The sequence below is a fragment of the Choloepus didactylus genome, chromosome 17 (assembly GCF_015220235.1).
Source record: "Choloepus didactylus isolate mChoDid1 chromosome 17, mChoDid1.pri, whole genome shotgun sequence".
NCBI lineage: Eukaryota > Metazoa > Chordata > Mammalia > Pilosa > Megalonychidae > Choloepus > Choloepus didactylus.
The window spans coordinates 21,628,921-21,643,804 of NC_051323.1; the positions used below are offsets into that span (position 1 = coordinate 21,628,921).

Sequence of the window (14,884 nt, forward strand, 5' to 3'; positions counted from 1 at the left end):
GCCTGTGGGATCTTCTCGCAGTCATTATTGTGTGTGAGAGATTTTTTTTTTTTTCTTTTTTGGTCTAGCCATATTGTTGTATTCACTTAGATATTTGTTAGATTTTTTTTTTTAAGTCTTATTCCTGAAATCATGGTTTGCATTGGATTACTGCTTAATACCACAGAGAAGGGCATTTTGCCCATCTAATTATGAGACCAGGATCTCATTTTCCCTGTTGATATTGAAAATGAGATTCACATTCTAGTTTTATTCTTGTTCTGTTTTGTCCCTGTTCTTGCTCATCTTTCTTTTCTATGTGAGCATTCTATTCCATTTGAAAATGCAGTTGATAAGGGCAAGATTGCATTTACAAAGGGAGTTACAAATGCTGTAGGGAGCTCTTGAGGTTACAGTTGAGTTGGAAAAACAACTGTATAGGCAAATTACAAAAGCAAACCCTCTTAGTAAGAGAGAAATGATTTCTAAAAACAGTATCATGTGTAGGTGGTTATTGCATTTTATTTCAATCACTGCATTTTGACTGTTGTGTTTAGAACTTTAAGAACATACCTCCAAAACAGTGAGTTTAATTTAAGAGCCTTAATAAAATGTATGTGGATGTGTCTCATTTGAATTTCGAACACCTTAATCCATCTGGATATACACTGAGAGATTAGGCAAAGGAAACCAACAGGTATTAACAGTAACATCTTGAATGGCATTATTATTAGAAACTTCTGCTCTATACAAGCAGTTGTCTATAACACTGGCTTCAGAGATGAGAATTTTTTCCAAGATCAACCAGTAATTACACTAGAACAACCATATCTAAAGTTGGAAACTAAAGTTATTTTAACAGTAATTCATCTAAAAAGGGAAAAAGCAGAGAGACTTCTGACTCAGAGTCACTATTCAACTAGGCTGGAAGAAAACAGAAAGTAAGCAGAATTTTGCGTACTGGATAAATGAGGTCCCTAACTCTATCTTTGCTCAGCTCTTGAATACCAACGGCCAGGATTCTAACCCACCAGGTAGGGATGTTAGAGGATTCTTCTCTGGAAAAACTAAACCACTCCCAAGAGAAAAGACAGATACTGACCTTTGAGGGTCCCCACCAAAAAACCCAACTAGTCACTCATCTCCTTACAGTGAAGTGCAGCAGTCATTTTGCCCTGCCCATGTACACACATCTTCCAAACAGGTGCTTTAGTGCTTCACTTTTAAATAGAGGCAGCAAAGATCACCAGAAATTTGAGAAAATTTTGATCATGAAGGGTAAATCTAAACAAAAAACAGCATGCAGGAAGCAGAAAACTTCTAAGAACTATAATATCCTCAGATAAAAAAAGATACTGTATTCAAGAAATTAGAACAAGATCCTAATAAACATCAGAACAAGAAGTTTAAAAGAAATAAAAATTCAGGAGTTTTAATATCCTAGTAATAGGAGTTCCAGGAAGAAAGCTGAGAAAATAGGGGTTGGGAATGGAATGTATTTGAAAAACAATACAAGAAAATTTCCCTGGTGAAGTGATGTGTTTTATGATTTTTTGACAAAAGGTTGTTTTATTGTGACACAATAAAAAAGATCCATACCAAGGCATACCGCTATGAAATTTTAGGACACCAGACATAAAGAGGATATTCTAAAAGTTCCCAAATAGAACTTTTAGAGAAGCTAAGATTCTCAACAACAACATTAGAAGCTAGGGATCAAAAGTTTGAATGAATTATATATCCAATTATAATGTCATGGGTGAAAGTAGAATAAAGGCATTTTTAGACATGCAAGTTCTCAAAATATTTTCTCCCCATTTATTGTTTCTCAGTTACTGGACATGTGTTACCAAGCAAGAGTAAATCGAGAAATGTATAATGTAATCTAGAAATGGGGTCTGACCCAGGTGAAAGGTAAAGGAAGGTCCCAGAATGACAGTTGTGAAGCAGACAGTGCAGACTGACGGTCAACGGAATAGACAGAAATTATCTGACAAGTTGGACAGTAGACGGTTGTATAGTGGGACATACTACAGAGCTGCAGAGGATGTGAGAAGAAAATCAGACAAATGAAAAAGGGCAGACTATCAGGAAAAGCAAATTTCACAAGAAAGGAAATGTTCCCTCCTGAGCCAAGTACATGTATTAAGATATAATGTAATAATAATAAAAGTGCTGAAATTGGGCTCAATAAAAAAATTGAGATGAATTCTGTTGACAAAAAGTCTGAGCTAAAATCCTCATCTACCATAATAGAAAGTTGATAGGTGATACCTAAAATTGGATGAACGATGCATGTTAGAAATTCGGAGATAAACCAGAATTTAAAAATAGTCTGCCTTAATTTCCTTATTTGTAAAATGGAAACAGTACTATCCCCTAGAGGAGTAGAAGATTGAGATAGCATACCTAAAACACTGCCTGACACAGAAAATACTCAAAATGTTAATTAACTATAAATATATTCTCAAGGGAACTCAAGAGCAAAGCTTTTCTAGGTGTAAGAATTATGTGGATTTGTTTTTAAGTGAGTCATCATCTTTTTAATAAAGTTATCAAAGGGAAAATAGTACTTTTGAATATTGCAGGCAGGACTTAAAGCAAAAGGCCTGATTTTGTGGATTCTGTCTCATACTTAGTTCCCGTCTGAATTGTGTTTTTCACATGAGACAACTTAGTAAGGAATCAAGAGATGAAAAAAGGCAAATATAACTTTAAATGGCATATAAACTTGGCATAACAGATAAAGCTTCTAGTACTGATGATGGCAGTGCAAGAAATGGACTTTATTTTGAAAGAAACAGTGACCACCAACTTTAATTACTATGCTTGCAGGAAACTTACTAGAAAAAATAGTAAACATCTTTAAGTAGGTTTCTCAAAAACCATGGAGTGGTCTTAAACCCTCCTAAATCTCAAGATGCCTTTGAAAATTGCCCAAAGAGTGATTTCTCACTTGATTTGTTGCATTACGAATAACACAAGGGTTAAGAAATAGGGGCTTTGCACCATTATCAATTCCATAGAGTGAGTGAATGGTCTTTTAAAAGTGGTTTGTGAATACAGGTAGGTTCAATGCTTTGCTGTTTGAGGCAGTCTTCACTTACGTTGCAAACCTAAATCAGATAGGTGGGTAGTGTTTTGGACTCTTCCATGTCTATCAGTTCATCAGGCTCCTCTAGAATTTGGTTTCAGGATTTGGAAAGGGAAAGGTACTGTTGTGAGATTATGTATCATTACCAATTCCTGCATTCTGGCTCCTGAATATTTTTAAACAAAAGAACATCTTGCCTTTTGCTTGGTTTGGGAAAAGATAGTCCATCTCTCATCTTCAGGATATTTATTAAAGTGGCTAGTTAAACAGATGCAGCTTACAAAAGTGTGGGATATTTGTAATTCAGCAAAAATCTGTTTTTGTGGAATACCATTTTAGCTTATCTGTATTCCTTCAGAAGACTGTAAACTTAATGAGATTAGGTTTTACTGTGTTCTGTTTGCACATGAATTCCCACATCTAATAGTTTGTGGCATTCAATGATGATTTTAAAATAATTTCCAGGATCCGGCAGCAACTATAACCCTGCCCATCTGAATGCCTTCAAATGTTTATACTTCTGTTGTAATTGAATTTCTTGCATTCCATTCTTCAGAGTGATCTGTAACCAATTTGATCGTTTTGTCTGGCTTGCCAAAGAACTTTTTATACTGAAAGTCCATTCATTTTAATAGAATATCTCTTGATTGTTCTGAATCAGACTTCCCAGGTATATGGTAGCCCTTTAAATATGTAGGTTCAAGTTTTATTTCAGAAAAGTTTTCATGAATTATATTCATAAATGTTTGTACTGTTCCACTTTGGTTTTCTTTGGCAATTCCATTTGTAGTGTATTGGATCTTCTCTTCCCATCATCATCTTTTTTGTTTGTTTTTGTTTGTTTGTTTTTAATTAGAAAGTGCTAGACTTGTGAGCTGTATTTATTGTAGCATAGAAACCACCTACTGCCAGCATCAGATCCCAGGATACCTCCCAGCCAGTTCCAGGGAGCTGTGATACTGGGCATGTGCCCACACACCACTCAACCGGCCACTGTCAGCCTAAGGGCAGCCCAGCAGGCCCTGGTGAGTGACTGTCCCAGAGGATCCACAGTGATAGAGGGGCCAACACTTGCTCCCACACGTTTTCTTTGGCTTGCAGTTTGTTTTTAATTTGTTGCCAACATTTAAAAATCAGGATAATTTTACATAAAAATCTGAATTTCTGGTTTGTCCAGTTTTCTGGCATTAGGTCCACATTTCCCCGTTACAGTAATTAACTACAACTGAGCGGCAGCTGCCATCTTTAGATGGGGATCTCTGCTTGTTTGCCATAGTCCCCACCACCCTATTGTCTCCAAAAGCCAGTTGCAGTTATCAATTTGATTGTGCAAATGTATTTTATCACTCAGCAATGTCTCCCTGTGTCCATTCTCTGTTAACAGTGGAAAGTCACAATTGCATGACAAAGGCCTCAGAACTACTTTCTGCATCTGTGTAACAACTGGCCCTGCAGGCCCTGAGTTTGAGACCTCTGAACTAGCCCATCACCCTCCATTCCTCCATAAAAGGGCAATCTATAGTGGGGTTGGGGCAGACAACTCACACACCCCTTCATGCAAGTGGTAAGAAGCAGAGCTGAGAGCAGCAGATAGACTTTGCTTGTCTGAGCCAGTTTGTGCCTTGAGGTTTCAAATTCCCTGAGCCCTGAAGCTAATAAGCAGGGTGGGAGCGCCAGGCTTGACCGGGCTGAGGTTGCAGGAGGAAGAGGAGGTACCCAGGGAGCGCTGTGTTTGGAGCACCCTCTGGTGGATCGAGGCAGCTCTGCAGGTCCCGGGATGATTTTGAACTCGATTCCAACTGCCCCCAGTCCTACACGACATCCATCCCACCCCTGAGCCTCTCTCCTGGGTGCTTTGGCACCCATCTCAGCCCCAAGCAGGCATGGGCTCCTCCCAAGCTGCACCCTCTCCAGGGCAAAGTCCCACCTCCCTATTTGCATCCTGTGGCCTCCCTCTGGCCTAGTCCACAGTCAGCCTCATGGTTTTGGCAGAGAATGACTCTCAAGGGTGGGGATGCCTGCAAGGGCCGGGCAGAGTCTCAGTGTCCCGGGGAATGTTGCCACTGAAGAGCCAGCAGGGCCAGGTTGTCATTCTTCAAGAGACACTGAGAATCTGGACTTGTATATGAAACTGACCAATTTTTAAAAGTTGGCTCAAATGTATAAATTACCCAGGCCAAACAAAACACATCAACAGGCTGGGTTTGGGCCAGGGGCCCCAGCCAGAGTTCTGCAGGGGCACACAGCTAACAAAACCAAGAAGGTGGGCGGAAGCCAGTGGGTCTCAAAGTTTTGTTTTTTTGAGAAGTTTGTAGCTATCATGATTTTTGATCCAGTTGGCCTTCACTGCCTGAATGTTATGCGGTTCTGGGCCAAGCAGATGCCAAAAATCTGGAGGTGGGCTATGCCCACGAAGGCCCCAACCACGACAAGCAGGTTGTCCTGCAGCTACTTCTCAAGCTGGCCCACGCTGCTCTTAGTGTAGACGGAACCCTGTTGAGCAGGATGTTGAGAACATCTTCCACGGGGTCCCAGAGGCAGCAGGAGATGGCACCCCAAAGTGCCCCCTGCCTGGGTTCAAGACAGTGCAGTTGAAGTAACACTGAGGTCCCCATCGCTGGGGCCTCCGGCTTCACAGCAAGACCCCTGTTCCTGAGCAGAGTCAATGAGGTTCTGGGGGTCCATGTCCCGGTGGGCCTTGACATTGTTGTGGATGAAGAGGTTGAGCTCCAGTCCTTGAAAGTGAAAGTGAGGATCCCAGTAGCCAGCTCCAGGAAGAAGAGGAGGCCGAGGAACACGGAAAAAACCTTGAGCAGGAAGGGGTTCTCCCGGAGTGCCCCGATGCAGCAGGCAAAGCCCAGCCCCGACATGAAGCCTCCAACCACCACGAAGATCCATGCAGGGTCAAGGCCTCCCAGGTCTGTCAGCGCCGAGGTGGTGGAGAGAACGTCTTTCCATCCTAGCCGTCGAGGCCAGTGGTCAGGAACAGGGCTCCCAGCACCCAGAGACAATGTTGATGCCAAACAGGAACATGATAGCAGCCAACCTCGGGCTCCTGGAAGTGCTGGTGCCGGCCGGGCAGGGTTGGCAGCAGGGCTGGGGCGGGGAGCAGCGGCTTCAGGGATGGCTCCCAGGTACCCTCCCCGACTTCTCTATCTTCTATCGGCTCTTAATCTCTTCTGTTTGCTTTACTTTTTTTTTTTTTTAACGTAATTTCATTGAGGTATACTCACACACCTTACAATCCATCCAAAGTATACAATCAATGGTTCACAGTATCATCACTGTGATCATTTTTAGAACATTTGCTTGCATTACTCCAGAAGCTTTACTTCTTTTTAATCTCTCTAACTTAATGTGCTGCTTGTGGTTACCAGACTTGTCCTCCTTTTTAGTCTTTGTTTCTGAAATGCTTTTGTATTTTTCTCTTTCCTAAATTCTACCAGTTCCTCTTTCACCTCAGGGACATCTCTTCCCTGAACTCCTGTATTTCTTTAGAGTATATTTATTTGTACAAGTGTCATGATGCATATTCCTTTTTATGTACTCATATTAAAACAGTTGGATTTTCCTGGGCCAAGTACTAGCAGGAGGAAGGGGAAGGGACTGTTCAGGTTTCTCAGCTCTGTGCTACGGTGATGAGTTGTCTTTACAAGATAGGGCACCTCCGTGCAGCCAAGCCTCCTCTCTCAGGCTGGGCCCTTGTTCAGAACAGAAGGGGTTCTAGGCCAGCTCCAAGCTCCACGGTTCCTTCATCTGCTACATTAAGGGACCTGGCTCCTGCCTTTCGGGATGATTCCCTAACTTGCTTTCTCAGATATGTTGCCTCTGGAATCCACCTCTCCCAGCTGGCACTCACACTCTGCCCAGCTCAGCCTTCCTGGAAGGTCCCACTCAGGGAGTGTGTGTGGGGGGTGGGGTGGGGGGGTCTTTCCAGGGAGTGAATATTTGCTGGTGATTTGTGAGATCTTCTACCACCAGTGCCCTCCTCACTTCCTCTTCTTTCCCTACTGCGTGGTATTGACCTCCCCACCCATTCTGTTGATCTCAGCTTTCAACCACACTTCCACTTTAATGTGGAATTTGTGAATTTTCCTCACCTCCCAAGTTTCACTGAAGATGTTGCTTGTGTAGGTTTGTGTGGCTTTCCTTTTTACTCTATGATTTCCAGAAAAGGAAAGATCCAGAACCATGCTGCTACCGTGCTTCTTTCTGCCAGTATCAGAAGCCCAAAGGAATTTTTTTAAGAGTATATCTGATCATGACACTCCCCTACTTGTTTGCTTCCAATTGCATTTAGAATGAAACCTAAAATCATTAACATAGCTGCAACTCCTTCCATAGGGCAACTTTTTACTTACTCACCTTCACAGCAAGCCATTTGCCCCCATGGACCCTTAAACTCCACACGGATCTTTCAGTTTCTTGAAAAAGAAACCATATCACTTAGGGTCAGTCAAGAGATGGAGATCACAGTAATAATTTTAAAAGGGAAATTTTAATGTAAACAGTTGTTAAATAGTAAAAGGTAGTTAATGACTAAGAGGGGAAAATAAAGACTCAAAAGGTGTCTAGAAGTAGCAAGTACAAAAAAAGAAAAATAAAGCAGTACTGCTTATTGACAAAATGGACAATGAAGGAACAAAGGGCTTAGGAGAGTGTAACTGAGAAGTTAGGATTTAGGGGATGATTATGGTTATTCAATCATTATATAGATAATCCTTTTTACTTTCTGAAATATTTTTAGAGAAGGGGCGGGGGGGGGGGGGGGGGGATACCTGAAATCTCTGAATGTAATCCAGCTGCCTTGATTTCTGATAATGATTGTATGGCCTTTATCTTGTGCCCTTGTGATTGTAAAAACCTTGTGACTGACCCTCATTTGTACTCCTTTTATCCAATTTTTCAACTTTAGAGTCTTATCATTAAACATAGCCCTTAATGTTTATTAATGAAGGCCATTGAGTCAGGCCAGAACTAATCTACCTCAATTCCAAAGCTATCTTGATAAACAAAGCTAGATCTAACCAAAATGGGCTTGCCTGACATGCACCGTAACTTAAATTTTAACCTATTAAGTGACCTATATCTCATTATAATACTAAAAATCATGCCCATCATGATGCTAAGGCCACCATTTTCTTACATATGTTCTGTGACTAAGCATGAAATCAATCTGTGCATGCTCAATAATCAAATCATCTCTAACCTTGTCATCTCAAGCCCTTGTGCTCATTAGCTTAAAACCTGCCCACCTTTTGATACCATAAAACTATCGGAATTACTGCAGTTCAGGGAGACAGATTTTTAAGCTGATAGGCCATCTGATCTCCTACTTCACGCCTAGCAATAAACACTTTCTCTCTTTGAAACCCTGGTGTCTCAGGAATTAGTCATTTGAGTGCATCAGACAGAGAACCCACCGTTTTTGATTGGTATCAAGAGCTCAGTTACCACAGGGATGTGCATCCTGATGAAGAGATTGGCCGGAGGGTGTGGGCCAGAGCTGGTTCATAGAAGCCACCTACCATTGCCAGAGTGTGGGTGGGCTGGAGGTGATCTGCAGAGGTGGGCCACCAGCTGGGGAGACAATTGCCGGATTTAGCAAATCCCCAAAACTGCATGGGACTCATACCTATATCTGAAATTCAAATTTAACTGGTTGTCCTACATTTTATCTGTCAGTCCTGGAGACAACCGCAGGAGGGTGCAGCCAGAGCTGCCATGGAAGCAGCTACAGGTGGGGAGAGTGGGCCCTGAGGGTGCGGCTGGGGCAGCTCCTGAGGGCCTCTAAGGTAAGTGCCACCAGATCTCCTGAAGATGGATCCACTAGTTCCCACAATGTCTGAAAAAAGATCAGGACCCATTAAGAGAAGTGCCTTTGTGCAGTTTACAGTTTACAGTGTTTCCCCAGCGCCCTCTACTGACAAAGCCTAACACTGAGCCAGCTGGCAAAAGAAGTATTCCACAAAACCAGGTGAAGGGTGGACTAGGGACTGAGACCCTGGCAAGGTCTTGCCACCCGAACACATTTCAGGTCTCCACTTAAATGTCACTTTCTCTTAGAGGCCTTCCTTTCTTTACCCCACAATCGAAATCATTTCCCTCTCAAACCACCTTATACTTTTCCTTTGTAGTATTTGTCACAATTTGTAATGATATATTGTGTGATTATTTCTTTAAAGCCTGTGTCCCTCACTAAAACAAAAGCTGGTGACTCTTCTTCAATTCTGTGTATATCTAATACATGGTAAGTAACAGTGCTCTATAAATGGTTTTCTGAATTCATCAATTAAGTAATGAATGAATGAAATTTAACCATGTGGTTTTGGCCAAATGGCTTTCCACCATCTGCTGACAGTACTACCAGCTCCAGTACTAGTGTAAGTGGATAAGGGCTGAAACTAAAGGTACACGAGGACCAGATCGGGCCAGTTCCCTATGCCATACATAGTAATTTTTTTTTTTTTTAATCTTACGGGCCTTAGGGAGCCATTGATCCAATTTGTGTTTAATCAAGTTGTCTCTCAAGTTCCTGGCTTGAGTAATTAGATGGATGATGGGGCTAGTTACTGGCATGAAAAAAGGAAAAGGATCATGTTTGTGAGGGAAAGAAGCTAGTTAGAGAGCAGGAAATGAGAGCTAATGAGTTCCGTTTTCCATATCTGGGGCTGGGGCATGTATGATATTCAGCTAGAAATACAACTAGGTAATGATTTGGAATTCTAAAAATATCTGGGCTGGATATAAGAAAGGAAGTCATCATCATTTAGGTGATAGTTCAACCCATGGAATGGAGATCACCCAGGGAGATGCTACAGTGAGAAGAGGTCTGAGGACACAACTCATAGGTCCCAGTGTTCAAAAAGGGAGAGAAAGAGAAGCTTGCAACAGGGAATGAGAAAGAACTGCCTGGGAGAAATACCAAGGGTTCAATGATGTCACAGAAATCAAGGAGGAAAAGTAATGAAATAGTAGTAGTCAAGAGTGTCAAATGCTGCAGAGGGGAAAAATACAAGAAGTCATGAAAAAGAAGGTCTACTGGATTTAGCAATAAGGAAGTCATTGGTGAGTATTTTCAGTGAAGTAGTGGGGGCAGAACATAGACCGCAGTGAGTTGAGGAGTGAGTGGGAGGTGAGGACAGCTAGCTAGTGTCACCTTCCTGGCATTTGGCTATGGAGAGAAGGAAGGAGAGAGAAAAAAGAGATGGGTTTAAGGAAGCAACAAAATTTAAATCTATATATACATATAAATACCATAAACTATTAACAAATCACAAAGTAAATTAACACAAAAACAATCCCACCATTCAACATTTAGAAATAACAACAAAAAACATTCAACATGTACCTCCTTTTAATACAAAAAGTAAATCAGAGGGACAAAAAAGGTCATTATATACTGACACAGGATTCAGTTTAACAAGAAGACATAACAATTATAAATGCACCTAACAGCAGAGCCCCAAAATATATGAAGCAAATAATGACAGATTTGAAGGAAGACATAGATGGTTTTTCATTAATAGTAGGAGACTTTAATACACAACTTTCAATAATGGGTAGAAAACTGAGGCAGAAGATCAACAAGCAAACAGAAGATTTGAATGATACTCTAAACCAACTTGACCTAACATATATATAGAACACACCACCCAACAGCAGCAGAATACACATTCTTCTCTAATGCACACAGATCATTCTCCAGGATAGATCAAACGGTAGGTCACAAAACAAGTCTCAATAAATTAAAAAATATTGAAATCATAAAATGTATCTTCTCCAACCATAATCAAATGAAATTCGGAATGAATAACAGAGGGAGAAGTGGAAAATTCACAGTATGTAGAAATTAAATAACATACTCTAAACAAGTGGGTCAAAGAAGAAATCACAAGAGAAATTAGGAAATATCTTGAGGTGAATGAAAATGAAAAAAACCTTGTGAGAAACAAGCACTATTCCTAAAAAGGAATAAACGGCCACCCGATTGTGGAAAAGAAAAGAATTTATTCATGATCTTGCAAGAACGGGAGCACAACCAAAATGGGGGGGGGGGTGTACCAAACAATAGACCGAGCACTATTTATTCCCTACGCCTAACTCACAAGTCCCTCCCGTTTCTCCAGTGGCTGGATATTTCAGAGGTTACATTCTATTTGACAAGCCTAACTAGCCTGTGCAAATTTGAAACATGCAACCCGCTCAAATTTGAAATATTCGAAACAAGAAACATTTGAAACAAGTCTCCACTCCTGGCTATAACTGTTATGCCCACATAAGGTACTGACACCACTTCTATGCTTAGTGGCTTCTTTCCTTTGTTCTTTAACTGCAGTGTCAGTCTGAGCTAGTTTGGTAACAAATTATGAGACTATTTTAGGAAACTCCTCCCCTGAGTCTCCATCTTGCAAGTTCAGTGGGCAGATAAACAGGAGGACTGGCCATCGATTACAGCTTGGCTTTTTAACCCTCTGCCATTCCCCTGAGCTGCCCCCACCCTGTGTGAAAGCTAAACTTAATCTAATTCTCACACTTGTCATGGCCCAAGAGCTTTTGTAGCCGAAGGACTAAAGAAAGCACTGGACACATTCTGAGACATGAGCTCTTATTATGGGGCTTACCCATAGGGTGGGGAAGTCGAGTCACGTTGCCCTGAAATCAGGAGCTTCTCTGAATGGATTCAGGAGCTGCTCTGAATCACAGCGAGTTCAGAGCACAACGTGGAAATAGTCCACACTTTGGGGGGCTGAATAAGCTGGTTATAAGGGCTCGACATTCCAATGGATATGAGAACATAAGGCAGGGAGCGAGGGTCTTGCAATGTAGGTGTCAGATCCCAGGAAAGAATTTAACATATAGAAGGAGTTTCTGACCCAGGGGCTCCACAGCTTATCTCATAAAAACCAGGTGCGCCATAAACTAAGGGTTGTTTTAAAGATTCCAGTAATAGCGGCCTCCTCGGCCCCTAGAGGGCGGATGGAGCAAGACAGGATGAACGGCCTGCTTCCTCCTCATAGATAATAAGGCTGCACATCAAAGAAGAGTAATGTATTAGAACCCTAGCAACCAATCAGCTCAGAATTTGATAAGCCCTCACCCACTCAAAGCATAGGACACCCTTCCCTCCCCATGTGGTTTTTTTTCTTTAAAAAATGCCGCTCTCAGAAAGAGAGCTGGAGCCATTTTCTTTCTTTTCGCTGGCTCCCACCTGCTTTCTTCCTCCAATAAATCTTAAACTTTATACTTAAACTTTGACTCGCTGCGTTGTGTGGATTCTTGAACGACTCCGACCTAACAGTAGGGAGGGGTTGATTGTAATTAACAGGGAGGAGGGGAGGATTATAGAGATAACAGTATCTCAGGGAGTCTCAGGGAGGAGGTAGTTTCAGGTATAGATTACATTTAGCACCTGATATTACAAGAATAGGTCAAACCTTAACCTTCCTAGGTCAAGCAAACTGTTGTGTGCAGTCTTCAAGACACTTTGGGACCCAGGGCTCCCACACACCTATACCAAAATTTACGGGATGTAGTAAAAGCAGTGCTGAGAGGGAAATTTATAGCTCTAAATGCTTACATTAAAAAGAAGAAAGATCTCAAATCAGAGACCTAACCTCACAACTGGAGGATCTAGAAAAAGAAGAGCAAACTAAACCCAAAGCAAGCAGAAGGAAGGAAGGAACAAAGATTAAAGCAGAGGTAAAGGGAAGAGAGAATAAAAACAATAAAGGCAAAAGCTGACTCTTTGAAAAGGTCAATAAAATTGACAAACCTTTAGCTAGACTGATATACACACAAAAAAAGAGGGTACAAATAACTAAAATCAGAAATGAAAAGGGGGACATTACTACCGACCCCACACAAAAAGGACTACAAGAAGATACTATGAACAACTGTACACTAACAAATTAGATAACAAGAAATGTGTAAAATCTATATAAATTTAATATGCTTCTGAGGAACTAAAAGGAGAGGTATAACCTGTTCTTGAATAGAAGACTTAACACTATAGAGATATCAGTTCTCCTCATGATCTAATAATTTAACATGAGAGTAGTAAAAACAGTGACATGATTTTGGGGAGAAACTAGACATGATGATCCTAAAGATCAAATGAAAAATAATCAACAAGTAAAAATAACCAGGACCTGTTTGACATCATAAAAACATCTGATAATAAATGGAGGTGATGGTAGTACAACATTGTAAATGCAATTAACACATCTGAATTGTACACTTAAAAATGTTTAAAATGGAAATTTTGGGGTGATATATGTTAATACAATAAAAAATAACCATGACACTTTTAAAAAAGAACAATTAAGTTCTACCAGACATTGAAACATTTTATGAATACATTATAAAAGACCTGGCTTTGAATCCCAGCTCTGCTACTTACTTCACTTACCTGGCTTTGGGTAAGTCATTTCACCTCTTGAGTCTCAGTTGCTTCATCATAAAAATGGGGCTAATGATGCCTTCCTTATAAGTCGTTATGAAGCTTAAACGAGACAGAGCACTTAGTACAAAGCCTTCAATTATCTGTGATGGGAATATAAAACGTATCTCAACTGAAAACTCAGGGATCTCTTGGAAAACATTTGGGTAATTAGGACAATCCTGTTGATAAAAGTTAAACACTCATTACAAGGGAATCTCTCAACCTTGGCACTTATTGACATTTTGGGCCAGATAATTCTTTGCTGTCAGGGGTTGTTCCATGCATCCTGGGCTCTCCAACAGCCTCCGTGGCCTCTGCCTAGTAGATGCCAGTAGCAACACAACCCCCACCCTTCCACAGTTCACAATATCTTTTGTGAAAACCCAAAATTTTCCAGACAAATATCCCCTGGCGACAAATCACCCCCAGTTGAGAACCACTGCTTTAGATAATCACTTGGCACCAACAAGATCATAAACACAAACCAGGCATTGAAATTCTACAGTATTGTTAGAAGGTGACCATCCAACGATCCAGGACATTCCAAGGATCATCTGAATATATATATATACATATATGAAATATTCAGATAAAATTTAAAATCCTTATGAAAAACTGTGCCCTTCTCTCCTTTCCCCTGGATGAGACACATTACAAACCTTAGTCCTAGAAAGGACCATTTAACTTATTAAATAGTTGAGAAGACTGAGGTTCTTGATGGTAAAGCAACCTTCTCAGAGCGCCACCACCAGTAAGCAGCAGGTCTAGGACCAAAGGTGCAGGAAATCTCGTTCCGGGGTTTTTCTAATACACACAGACTTCCTCCTGAACATTGCACTCAGGAGCTATCTTCAATCGTGAACAAGGAGCATTCTTGTGATTTCAAGCCAGAGTTAGGACACGCAGGAAGCAGGCAGGTTTCAGCTCATTAAAATGGAAAACGTAGTTAGGGAAGAAAGATAACTGTCACAAATACGAGGGGTAGAATACTTTGGTGAGTAAGATTTCTCTTGACAAAACTAAATCGCAGGCGACATCTACCAATAAGTGCAGAAAACCTGGGGCGATTTTTGCATCAATTACCCACGCAATTCTACTCAGAAATAGGACTCTTTCGCGCCTGAAGCAGTCATGACCGATCCCAGAGCTGTGTCGCTGCCCTGCGTACTAGCAGGGTGAGCTAGAAGCACCCCACCCCCAAGGAAACGCCAAGCTCTGCCACCGGCTTCCCCAGCAATTCTCCGCAGCAGCCGGAAGGAGGAAACTACAACTCCCATCAGACAACACTGGCTAAAGGGGGCGGGTACTTGCCGCGCGTGAGCAGCTCTGACCAATAACGACTGTCGTTACAGCGGACAGTTTGGCCG

General features: G+C 41.4%; 1 pseudogene; it reads right to left on the reverse strand.

The window, feature by feature from the left end:
• Positions 1-5,357: 5,357 nt before the first annotated feature.
• On the reverse strand, positions 5,358-7,454 carry LOC119512055 (annotated as a pseudogene).
• Between the last annotated feature and the right edge of the window lie 7,430 nt (positions 7,455-14,884).